Source organism: Aethalodelphis obliquidens, unplaced genomic scaffold (genome assembly GCF_003676395.1).
Source record: "Aethalodelphis obliquidens isolate GAN/ISIS:26980383/991018 unplaced genomic scaffold, ASM367639v1 scaffold8, whole genome shotgun sequence".
Lineage (NCBI taxonomy): Eukaryota > Metazoa > Chordata > Mammalia > Artiodactyla > Delphinidae > Aethalodelphis > Aethalodelphis obliquidens.
The window spans coordinates 28991601-29004724 of record NW_020837952.1 but is presented as its reverse complement, the minus strand read 5'-3'; the positions used below and the strand labels follow the sequence as shown (position 1 = coordinate 29004724).

At 33.2% G+C, this 13124-nt stretch overlaps 1 protein-coding gene across 2 annotated transcripts in view; it reads right to left on the bottom strand.

The window, feature by feature from the left end:
• The window catches only part of TMTC2 (transmembrane O-mannosyltransferase targeting cadherins 2), a 429464-nt gene that overhangs the window by 144246 nt on the left and 272094 nt on the right, over positions 1-13124 (bottom strand). The gene's annotated exons all lie outside the window — the stretch shown is intronic.

The following is a 13124-nucleotide window of genomic DNA, read 5'->3' as shown; positions in this document are numbered from 1 at the left end:
TAGATTTTAGTTTTTTTCAGAAATTATTTGCATTTTATATTTTAATGAGTAAATAAAATTTACCAGTTTCCTTTGGAAAATCCAGTGAATACATGACAGTTATTTAGCACGCCCATCACCATGTGCAAAGCTAGTCTAGGGCCTTTCAGCCATCAGCTGTTACTTTCAAATTACACAAACTTTGCCCACCAAATAGCATTTCACTAACAGCCAAGCAAGAGAAAAAAATTGGAAATAAAGCCAAAAGTGTATCAGTTGCCCGCTTATTATCATCCCCCTCTCCCTTCTATGCTCATAGTATGGAAGAATATACACCTGATGGTAAAAGTATATTTTAAGATGATTTGTGTATTTAAGTTAAATATTATAGTTATAATAAACACTGCAAATGTTGAAGCTACTTAATTTCTGAGAGCAGGCAACAGACTGGTGACCTGCATTATTTTTCAAGCAGACTTTTATAGCTTAACTAATCATAATTATCATGGCTTTTTCCATTTAGAGGAATAATCAGAGGCTTTCCTAAATGTGTTACCCACACTGGTTGTACATCTTTGCTTCAGAGGAAGAGCTAGCTGTGCATTAGCACAGCGCTGTCAATAGAAATATGTCTGATGAATTGAATTGATTTGCGCCTCCTGACCTTTTGAGTGCCCTTTGCTTGACCGGTTAGTAAAAATATTGGTGACAAATTATATGTAACATGCATAAAAATGTAGGTACCACTCACACACATCTATGTGTTTCTAGTTCTGAGAAAAGTCACTAAACTATATTATCATAAAAATGATAGCTCAAAAAAATATTTTCGTCCTAAAGCTTAAAATGTGTTCGCATTTAAGAAGAATTTGGTTAGATTTAATCAAATGCTCAGGGTGAGATGCAAGAAATCCTGAAGCAAAGACCAAAAACTAGAATAAAATATACAAAATATTCATAGTTGTTAGAGTGGTAGGATTAGGCATGGATTTAAAAAAATTTTTACATGTTTCTGCGATAATTATATTTTTTAATTATAATATCTCCTAATAAGTGAAACAATGTCATAAATTTTCTTTTTGGCATGTTGAACTAATAAATATTTCCAAACAAAACAAATAGTAATTTTCCTTAGGGAGAGTGAACCACTTCTTCATACTAAAATGATACTAGATATGATTTATATAACAGAAAAGATGCACAATCCTGAATATTAAAAATTGTAAAGCAATTAATGATAAACCAAATCCAACTATTTATCTCTAAAAGGGATTCTAAAGCCAGAAGAAAACACATACTAATTTCAGAGTTAGAGCTGAAAGATGGGTCTGCATTATAGGTTCTATTTGGAATTGACCTGAAATTCTACTTTGGGTCTTCAAGTGCTCATAGATCACTTTTTAGAAGTTCTACAATCATTGCATTTAATATGGCTTCTACTTTTCATTTATTAAAAATTCAACTAACTTGTAGAATAGTAACAGGTAAGCTACCTGTACAGAAAGAGAGTGCAGGAGAACCCCAATTCCAGAGTGCTTTCGAGATTCATATCTTTATATTTAAGTGTCTGATTTTTTAAAAATCATTTCAGAAAGTGCTATTTTTTTCCAAGTCAGAAATCTATCATGATTAAAAATCATTTTGAAATGAAATATTATTAATTTGCTAACTACTTAGGTTGAACTATTTTGTTCAGTAAGAACTCACAAGCAACTTATTAAGTTGTAAAGCTTTTGAGGTGGGGAAATACCAAAGGACCACAAATAAGAAATATAATGCCATAATGCATCTTGGCAAGTCTATGAAAAATGTAAATCACTAGCTTACTTAGGTACTATTCATTACAACTTAGAAAAACTTCATGTAACCATTCAGTGCATCTCAGTGATAACACGGACAATAACATCCATTGAATGTTTATTACAAAATAGGGTAGCAAGCTATAGGGAGCAGATGTCTGACTTACATGCAGCCACTCCTCCCACTCTATACCTTTGGGCACACAGAATGTTTTCTCACTTAGCCCCACAAGGGGCCTTAACGCATCACCCTCATTCAGCCAGTACTAACTAACTTTTCAAATTAGGTTTATGAGATGAAACAGATTTTCAATCTCTACATTAGTTGCTTATGTATCTCATTTTTTAAATTACGGAACATCCTTAATTACCTGGATTTTACAGATAAGAAAATTGAAAAGCACAGTGGCTACATCAAACACACAAAACCATAAATGTAGAACGTGGTAAAACTGCAATTCAAACCCAGGACGACCTGACCTCAGTGCATTGCTAACCTGTTGGTAGTGAACAGTCACAAACTTTCCAAGTCTCTAGCTCAGGTGAAAATTATACTCTGCCTCACTCACGGAAAATTGTTTTCTAGCTTATGACACACTGGCCATCAAGTTCATTTCACTTTGCCTTGGGCTTCTCTATTGAATTAAAGGAATAAGGAAGAGCAATAATAATCCATGGTTGACCTTTAAAAACGTTTCTGCCTCATACTTTATTCAATTATTAAGATGGAAATATGTAGCATATAAGATGTACTTTAGTCCTAAGGTTAACCTTAACACAAAACAGCCCATAAAAGTGGTAATAAAATCAAGATGCAAAACCTAAAATGCAAGAAAATGATCATGGATGAATTTAAATGTGTTTAAAATGCAACTCAATAAAGATTCAACAAACAATACAAGCCCAAGTACCTGCTATTTCCCTGGCACTGCCAAGGTAGGAGCCTCACATTTCTCATTTCTAATTCATACAAGGGGTTAGAACACTCATTTGTGAATAATAAGTCACTTGAACAGTTAACAATCCTATCTTAAAAGGTGTGAATGCCTCGAAAGCCCATACTTTTTGCCAATGCATCAAGCTACCTACTATATAAAGTTTATTACTTATCGAATACCTACTAAAGTATTATATATATATATTTTTTGGAGTATAGTTGCTTTACAGTGGTGTGTTAGTTTCTGCTGTACAATGAAGTGAATCAGCTATATGTATACATATATCCCCTCTCTCTTGGGCCTCCATCCCACTCCCCCCCCCCATTATCTTTATACTTTTTACATTATTCCTACACTCTAATTAGTATTGGTCTCACCTTACAAACGAAGTGACTATGGATTATTGAGCTTAACCAACTTGCTCAGTGTTCAAAAACAAGCAAATGACAGGTTCAGGATTTAGACTGGATTCTCTCTTTTTCTTTCTACTATTCCACTCTGTCCAAATACTATAAAAATTAGAGAAGGGATAAAATAACTGCAAAAAATGCCATCAGTGGATTCAGTTAGGAGAGAATGGTATACATGTAATCCTTCAAGCTTGATTAAAATATTAAAATCATAAAAATTCCATTAAGGAAATGGCCACAGGAAAAGAAAGTTCAATAAATTCAATAAGAAAGGGAATGAAGATACTTGATCGGGAATGGGGTAGAGGGAGGAGGGTTAAGTCATCTTCTCTGGTACTATAATTCTTCTTAACTTACAATAATAGAAAAAAAAAAGTTTATACTACCCAGGAGGAAAGAAGCAATGATTACTGTTTTTCTTTCTCACCCTACATACAAACACACAAAAATGACATAATAGAGGTACTTTCGTAAGAATTCAAAGATCTGCAGTGTGATGATGTAGTGATCAGGTTCATCACCCAGATTTATTTCCAATTCATTCACAGACAAAAGGCATTTCAATGTCTCCAGGCTGGCTTCAGGCAGATATAAACCAGTTTCAGATGTAGAACAAATAATGTCACTCTTCCTCCCTAAAAAGCCCTGAATCTAAATAATCCAGGCAAAGACTAACTCCTTAAAGGAAAGAAAGCTGGATTATTGATGATGTAAGAGTCCAGATCTCACTCATTTTCATGTTTCAAGTTACTGGACAGCTCCAGCTACCAGATAAAGAATAGAGCATGTAGGGGTACATACTACCCCTATCTGCTAGTGTTACCTTTTGTTTCTCCTGCCCTTGCTCAAGAGAATATATTTCTATGTTAAGATTCAGTTTAGATTCCCTATTTTTTTTCAGCTTCATTTAGATATTTAAGTGGCATACAGCACTGTAAAAGTTTAAGGTGTACAGCATTATGACTTGACATATATATTGTGAAATGATTACCACAATAAGGTCAGTTAATACCCATCATGTCAGATGGATACAAAATAATGCTTTTTTCCCTGTTATGAGAACTTTGAGGATGTACTCCCTAATCAAAAACATCATATAGCAGTGTAAACTACAGTCATCATGTTGTACATTACATCCCTAGTACGTCTTTGTCTTATAACTGGAAGTTTGTATCTTTTGACCACCTTATGCAATTCCTCCACCCTCCAAATTCCCTATTTTTTATTTTTTTTTATTTTTTTGTGGTACGCGGGCCTCTCACTGTTGTGGCCTCTCCCGTTGCGGAGCACAGGCTCCGGACGCGCAGGCTCAGCGTCCACGGCTCACGGGCCCAGTCGCTCAGCGGCATGTGGGATCTTCCCGGACTGGGGCACGAACCTGTGTCCCCTGCATTGGCAGGTGTACTCTCAACCACTGCGCCACCAGGGAAGCCCTAATTTTTATTTGATATTGGAGTATAGTTGATTAACAATGTTGTGTTAGTTTCAGGTGTACAGCAAAGTGATTCAGTTATACATATACATGTATCAATTCTTTTTTGAATTCTTTTCCCATTTAGGTTATTACAGAATATTGCGCAGAGTTCCCTGTGCTATACAGTAGGTCCTTGTTGGTTATCTATTTTAAATAAAGCAATGTGTACATGTCAATCCCAAACTCCCAATCTATCCCTCCTCCCCAACTTAAAATTTTTTTGACCACATGTACCAAAAGTAATCACCCCTTTCTCAATTCTTACAGTAATTTTTAAATCTCTTTTTAAAAATTCTTAAATAGGGACTTCCCTGGTGGTCCAGTGGTTAAGACTCCACGCTCCCAATGCAGGGGGCAGAGGTTCGATCCCTGGTCAGGGAACTAAGATCCCGCATGCCACATGTCTCAGGCAAAAAAAAAAAAAATTCTTAAATGCATATCTTGCATATCAATTTAGGTTAGCCAACATGGATAATGCATATGATGGTAAACCTAAAGGCTAATGAGGTATCATTCATTCCTGCCTTCATGGTACTTACAATCTTCTGAGAGAAATATATTTATCAGTATTTTCCAAAGTTTGATTTTTAGGTGCACATGAAACACAAAAATTTTTTTTTAATTTAGTACTTATAAATTACATTTAATCTGTGTTTAAAAATGTGATTTCACAGATAAGTTTTAGAATGAAGAAAATTATCAAGTACATAATAAAACAGATGGTAAGTGGTTATGAGCAAAATCACAGTGAACAATGGAACATGAGTGCAAAAGGTGTGAACAACACTGAATTGCATGTGCCTAGCTATAAGTTGAGAAGTTCTAAAAGTTTCAGAAGAATGTTTGTAAAATACAGTGATACCAGCACACTGGGCAGAAATGCTACCTTTGTAAAAGGGCTCACATAGGTTATAGCGTTTTTCTGGCCTGTAAAGAACAGGAGCATTCAGAAAATAGCCCTGCATGATTTCTAGCAGGCTTTCTGCTGCTGATATGGTGAAAGCATCTGATTGTCAATATTGCAAGCGTTTTAGGATACTTTGCCTGAAGGTCAGGCATTCTATGGTAATCTGTCTAATTTCTAAGCTCTCCCAGCTTAAGGACTTGGCTGGTCACTAACGTAATCATTCCATTTTTAAGAAATGCTTCTATTCCATTTAAGATATCAGGTTTATTTTGTTTTCTTTATTTTGGCTGCATTGGGTCTTCGTTGCTGTGCGCGGGCTTTCTCTAGTTGCGGTGAGCGGGGTCTACTCTTCGTTGTGGTGCGCGGTCTTCTCACTGTGGTAGCTTCTCTTGTTGCAGAGCACGGGCTCTAGGCACGCGGGCCTCAGTAGTTGTTGCGCACAGGCTTAGCTGCTCCGCGGCATGTGGGATCTTCCTGGACCAGGGCTTGAAGCCATGTCCCCTGCATTGGCAGGTGGATTCTTAACCAATGTGCCACCAGGGAAGTCTTATACTGATGGTTTTTATAAGTAGTGTTTTTCTGTGCTGGTCATTTTTCTTTTAATGAGCACTTTACCCATCTTCAAGTTTATGATTTTTTTTTATATGTTACTTTTAATTCTTTCCTTAGGAACTAATTTTGCCACATAATTTTAAAATGAAATAAACACATTTTAATTAATTGATTAACTTGGTTTGTCCATCTACCTGTTGAAATTATTTATAATTATGATGTAGCACAGAATTATGAATTATATACCAAAAGAGTAATTAGATGTCTGGGTTTCTAATTCTTACTTTTCCATTAAAACTTTGTATGGTTATAGACAAACAGGTTATTTGACAAGACCTTTGTTTATCATCCACAAAATGAGGGGTTAAGACTAAATAACTCCTTAATCCCCTAAATTATATAATCATTTGTAGATTCATCACTGTCCAGGAATTTACAGTCATTTCATAAAACAGTGACAATATCCTAGTTAGTTTAAAAAGGAACTGTCATATTCATGGATTTTCTAGATGATCTACTCAAGATTGACTAGCCCAAGTCCTGATTAATCCTTTAATTTTTTTAAATATTTATATTTATTATCTAATTACTAACATTATATCTACTCATTGTAGAAAATCTGAAAGATAATAATTTTATTAAATCAGACGAATCCCATCACTCATAGTGATTGGTAAAGTTTTGGTGTTTTTCCAGAATTTATTTTATATTTTGAAAAAAATCAATTATAAGTAAAATATTTTGCTAGTTTTAAATATTTAGGTTCCTTCTAGCATTTTAAAACTATATTAAAAAATATGATAAATTTTCCAAAATTGTATTTTCTCATTCAAGATCAATTGTTTGTGTATTCAAATTCCCCTCCCAATTTTTTTGCAGGTACTACACCTACTTCAGCAATTATCATCCTTCTTTTTTAAAAAATTTTTTATCTTATTATCTTAGAATACATATATAGAATTCTTGAACTAATGAAATGCATATATTTTCACAAATTTTTTTAAATAAGATTTTAACCAGCAATTTTTAAAAATTGTGGGTCACTGTTTAATGGTTTTAAACCATTTTTTAAACCATTTTTAATTAAGACATTTATCTTTTCCCTATAATAGGCAAAAGATGGTAATAGCTTTTCATTTCAGACTATTTTAATTTTTACATATGCAAATCAAGTTGACTTTTCCTTTGTAGTTTAATCACTATCTATTTTGCACAAAATTATTCTCCATTATAGGGACATACATTCTCTTCTACTTATATAGTTTTGTTATTAAAATTAGCTACTTATTCCACATGAAATACATTTTACCATATGGTGTGAGGCAGATATCTAATTTTATTGTTTCCAAACATTTAATCAATTCTCCCAGATCAGCTTTTATAAAAACTCCCTTCCCTCAATCATATTTAATTCCACATCTATTATCTATAAAGATTTAGTAAATTTTGATCTGTTTCTGGGGTCTCCATTCTGTCCTACTAGTCAGATTTTCTGTTTTTATGCCAGGACAACACTGCTCTAATTACTGTAGCTTCTATTGATACTAATATTTTAATATTAAGTACAGCAAGTCTCACCCATTATTCTTCTCTAAACCTTCTTGGTTCTATTTTCCTGTTAAGTCTACCAGATAAACTTTAGAATGATTTTGTCAAATTTTTGATACATTTTTGAGATGTTTATTGCTATTGAATTATAATCCAGGGATCAAATAAAGATGGCAGTTTTTACAAAATTGACTTTTCCTATTTAAAATTATACTCAATTCTTCATTTATTCCAACTCCTGTCTGTCCCCCATCTTTTTAATGTATCTATAGGACTTACCTCACCAATTATAATCTTCCTGATCTTAAATTAGACTATGAGATATGTAGAGCCCGAGAGAAAACACTTCATCTCTTTATCTGTCCTCCAACCTAAGTTCAGAAGTGGCTCCACAGAGTCTTGATAAATATCTGAGAAATAATTGATCACATTATGTATCAACTTGAATTTAGATGTTACATTTTTGCCTAGTATGTCACTGAAGAAAAATTTCCAAGTAACTTCTTTTTCTAGAATCTATAGGTCAGACAGAACCACATGACATCAGGAGCCTATTACGTCAAGAGTTTAACTTGCTGTGATTTTAATTCTCACTTTTTACTTCACGGTATTAGCATTAACATAGAAACATTAGGGAGTCTGGCCTTTATTTATTTATGTCATAAACTTGCTGTAACTATTGGCTGTCAAATTTTGTGAATCTTTTGTATTTCCATCCTAATATCTTCCTCAGCCTTATGGTATCATAAAGATGACAGAGTCCAGTTACCTTAGATATATTAGTCCTGACTGGAAATCCTTAAGAGGTAGTGAACAGAGCAGGCAAAGACAAAGACAAAAATTAAAATGATTACAGAAATTAGGAAGGCTACTTAGTATCTGACAACAGACTTTAACAATTATAACTTCTTCCTTTGGGGCAGAGTGATTGGAAGTAAATGAAATATAATCCAAGTCTTAAACTGAGGGTTATGAAAAGGTTCAATACGTAATTCTTTAGCAAGTCCTTACAGCACCAAACTTAAGGGGAAACCCTTGAAGCCAGAAAGGGTAGTTTTAAAGCAAAGAGAGGAAATGCAGGGGAAAAAAATGAAAATGTGTTTCATTAAGTAAAAACACAAATCATGAAGAAAGAGGTTAAACTTCAGTGAAAGTTAAAAAGGTTCCTAATACCTAGTGTTATATACCGGAAACATCTGATGTACCATCAAAATTTAACTTGGAAAATAGCCAGGAGCCTATGTTACTATGTCTCTTTTTGCAACTCGGGATCCTGAAGTTCTCTAGGCTAATCAATTTCCTTTATGTTTTCAAGGAAATAAATCACTAAGAGCAATCAATCAACAAATGTTGGAGACAATCCTATAAAATGTTCAGATTTTCCAAAAAAAGAGAAAGTGAGACTGTGTGTGTGTGTGTGTGTGTGTGTGTGTGTGTGTCCCTGTGTATGTTGGAGGTGATGATCCGCTCCCAAAAAATATAATACTGTCGTCAAGAGAATTACAATGCAATAAAATAAAACGGCTTAATACAACTGAAATATTTAGGGAATACTAAAAATATATGCAAGGAATTTCTAAATTGTGTTTAGAAAAACCCAAAGCTTACACCAGAAAAAAGAAAAAAGAATGAGTAAATGTTATACTAGCTTGGAAAGAATTAATGAAAATAATAGTATTCAGAGAAATAGGGTATAAATATTTGCAGGAAGACATCAGAATAGAATAATAAAAGCATTTTCAGTTTTATACACATCTTCTTAGGATTACATTTCATATGTATTCCTGGATCAAGCAATATGTCTCTATAATATGTAATGAATAATATATTTTATATTATAAATTTTTATATTAATGTTAATTACTAAGATATATCAAAAATTTAAAAATTCATTCTATTTTTAATGAATACTTAAAAATAAGATTCTACAACAGCTCACAGAACCCCATACTCATAATTTACATGTTGGCAAAAAAAAAGACTTGTAATCTGGAACAAAACTTTGCATGTTCTATTTTAATGCTTTATTCAATTTGAATATGACAATAGCTTCACTCAGTGTAAATAAAATCACAACTAAGTAACAGTTCATGCGGGAGTTAAATAAGATTCTCATGTAGGAAACAACTTTTCCCTACCTATTAGGAAAAGCCGATATAAATACACACAGAGCAAAGTATGTACAATTAGTAATGTATTTAATTTTTAACTTCATTTGTATTACTGGCCTATTCTAAATATGTGCAACAATTTATTGTTTTCTTGACATTGATTTTCAAGATTGTATCCTTCATACAAGATTTTCTTCTTCCTCGTGATTATGTCCGTTTCATCTCAATGTCATCAAAATTGGCATCTTTTAAGAATGTCAGAATTCGAAATTTAGTTAATTTTCCAAGTATAACATAGCATCACTTTAATTTTCTGAGAACAATCCAGCCCGTATTTATTACTGAGTAAAAGATTCACTCCGTGGATAGTGCCCAATAAGAGAGTAAAATATACACTTTTTTTCTCATTTATTTCTATTGAAGCCTCAGAAAACATATTTTTCAAGCAGAACACATTGAAATTATTTGGGAATCAGAGAATAAGGATATAATTAGGTATTAATTTGAATATATTCATTTCCTTATAACTCAATTTAAAAATAAAGTTTTTAAGTCTCAATCTTTTCCTTTACCACTAAACTGGCAAAAGTATGAATTAATGTAACAGGTGGGCTCGTGTGGTTTTAATAGCAGTGAAATATAATCAACTGTCTCATATCGTATTTCCAGGAAAGCAAGCAACATCTAGACCTAAGCATGATCCTTAGACAATCCCAGCACTGGCATGAAAATGTTCAAACTCCCCACAGGGACCATATATCTTCTGGTCCTGGGTTTAATTGAAACTTTAAACAAAATATATTACCTATTTAATGCAGCTGAACTGGAGGCTGGCCTTTGTAGTGTATGTAATGCCTAGCAAATTAATGTCTGTAACCATAGTACATAATGGAGAATTTATATCAAGCGTGAATGGTAAAAAGAAAAAAAAAATAAACCACTACAGTTTTATAATGAGAAATGAACTTTTAGGAGCAAATTGTGTACATACATTTCATATATTTATTCTTTTTGATATACAGCCCAAAGCTCATATTTCCTTATCTTATTGGCTCCATATCTTACAAAACGAATTTCTAAAATCTCCTGGCCCTGGTCTTATCCTTTCTGACGAATGAAACATGAAAATGCAGTGAAAAGGTTTATCTTAAAAATTAGAAGGTAATATTCTTGTAGAGGTACACAGATCAATGGCTAATCCAGTTATACAGTCGTATCATATTTGAAGGGCTGACGCACAGATTTTCAAGAGCGCCAGTGGAAGCAATCATAGGAAAATCACCAGAACTCAAAATAGGGGAAGCAGGTGGTATAAAAAGCTTAACACTACTGGAGTGTTAATGCTTCCACACTTGAAAGATGTGAAGTTCAAATCTCACACAGTTAAAAACCATTTCTTTCACAGTCAGCATGCTAAATGCCTTGAGCAATCCACTTTAGAACCACCAGTCATAGAAGAAGACATTAAGCATGTAACTGACCTATCAAAAATTTACTCTGAATATTTCTATTCTAAATATATTCTGGAACAAAGTGAGATCAACACATACACACACACACAAATGTGCACACTAGAAAAATCCAACAAAAAGAAATTATGCACTAAAAAACCAACCATACAGAGGCTGAGAGAAAAGCAGACTTCTCTGACAGCCAACCTACTAAACTGAATCCAGCACAGAGTATACATCCTTCGAGTAGAGTTAGGATAAATTTACAAGTGAGAATTTTTGTGTTTTGTTGTCAGGAGGTACATTTGACATCTTCTTTGTCAGTTCTTACTTAAATGAGAGTAAGGAATCTAAAGGTCCCTGGTAGCCATTCATGACAAAACTTTTTCATTCCACAAGTTTCTTTCTCAAAAACACAAATTCTAAAATTTGGACAAGCGCTTTACTCTAAAAATCGTTATAATAAATTCACTGTGTCTCCTATTTATTGGTTCTTTCACCATTCTCTCTAACTAGCTCAATGAAATTGGGGAAATCTCTCATAATTGAAGAGCCGTTTTCACAAAACTGAAAATTAAGTCAAAAGAGTCCTTCTTTCTTATGAGAGAATGTGAGGAAAAAGCATCTTGTCAATTTTAAACCTATGTAAGTAAAAGACTTGTTAGTTGCAGGCTGATGGAGGAAAATATATTTTCTAATAATGAGCTAGGATTTCATAAGTAACAGGGATGTGTATAAAAAAAGATCTAGGAATTATCAGAAATAAGAGAATCAAATGGTAAGATCAAAATAAAGGCAAATGAGGTAATAAATAGCAATGATCATTATCATGGAATTCCCCTGGAAGAATGTAACCTCTCCCTAAGATAAAAGCACGTTACCCATAGACACATATTTTTTAAAGAACAAGGATATATAAATATATGTGCAAATTGTGACACTAGTGTCACATCAAAAAAAAAAAAAAAGCTTGAGATTTTTGTTTGTTTTGTTTGTTTTGGTTTGTTTGGTCCAGTCAACATAGTAGGCCTACAAAGTTATGAACAAAATATTCTCGAGGTTAGAGTAATACAATTATCCATTTCATTTATAGGCATTTACTTATTAAGGAAAGATACTAAAGAGCACTAGACCAACTGTGAAATCACTTACAAAGTTCTATGAGAGCAGAAACCATATGGACTATTTCCATTTCATCCTGCCACCACTATACGCCCCCCCTAACTCAGGACCTGTGACTTAAAGATTTTTTTTTTTTTGCACACAGAGGTTATTCTAAACATAGTGATTGCAGACTGCAACACCAAGGCTGTAACTCTAGATTCTTACTCCATGAATACATCGTGGCTTTTTGTTCTCGAGATATATTACCAAGATGAAATGGCCTAAATTGCTTATATGTTATAATTAAACCCAACAATCACTTTGCATTGAGAAAGCCAAGTAATTTTATATTAAATAGTAAATAGGCTTAAAATGACCTTTGGGATTGGAATGGCTCAAACTGATAAAATTGAAAGCTACAGCCTATTTTAGTTTCCCATTATCTCTTAGGATTATTCAAAAGCAATGCTTAAATATCCATAGTAAGGGAAATAAACAATTACAAAGAAGAGAAAAAATGAGGGTGGTTAAAAATGAACCTACATTAAAAGAATTTTAATATCCTGCATTTCATGCATCTGTAATGAAACCACAATTTTGTAGGTGTTTCATTCTTTTAAGATGAAAAGGTTTTTAATATATATTTGGACAAGGAATGATATCTATATCCATATATCTATATATCTATATCTACATATAGATATATATGCTGGTTTTTAAATGGGTAAAGATAAGCTATATTGACATAGTGAAGAATGTGCCAATTTTGGCAATACAGAAGGACTGAATACAAAAAGAATTTAAATTTAAATCAGGAAACTACACTTCTGGTTCTAACACAAACTGTGTAA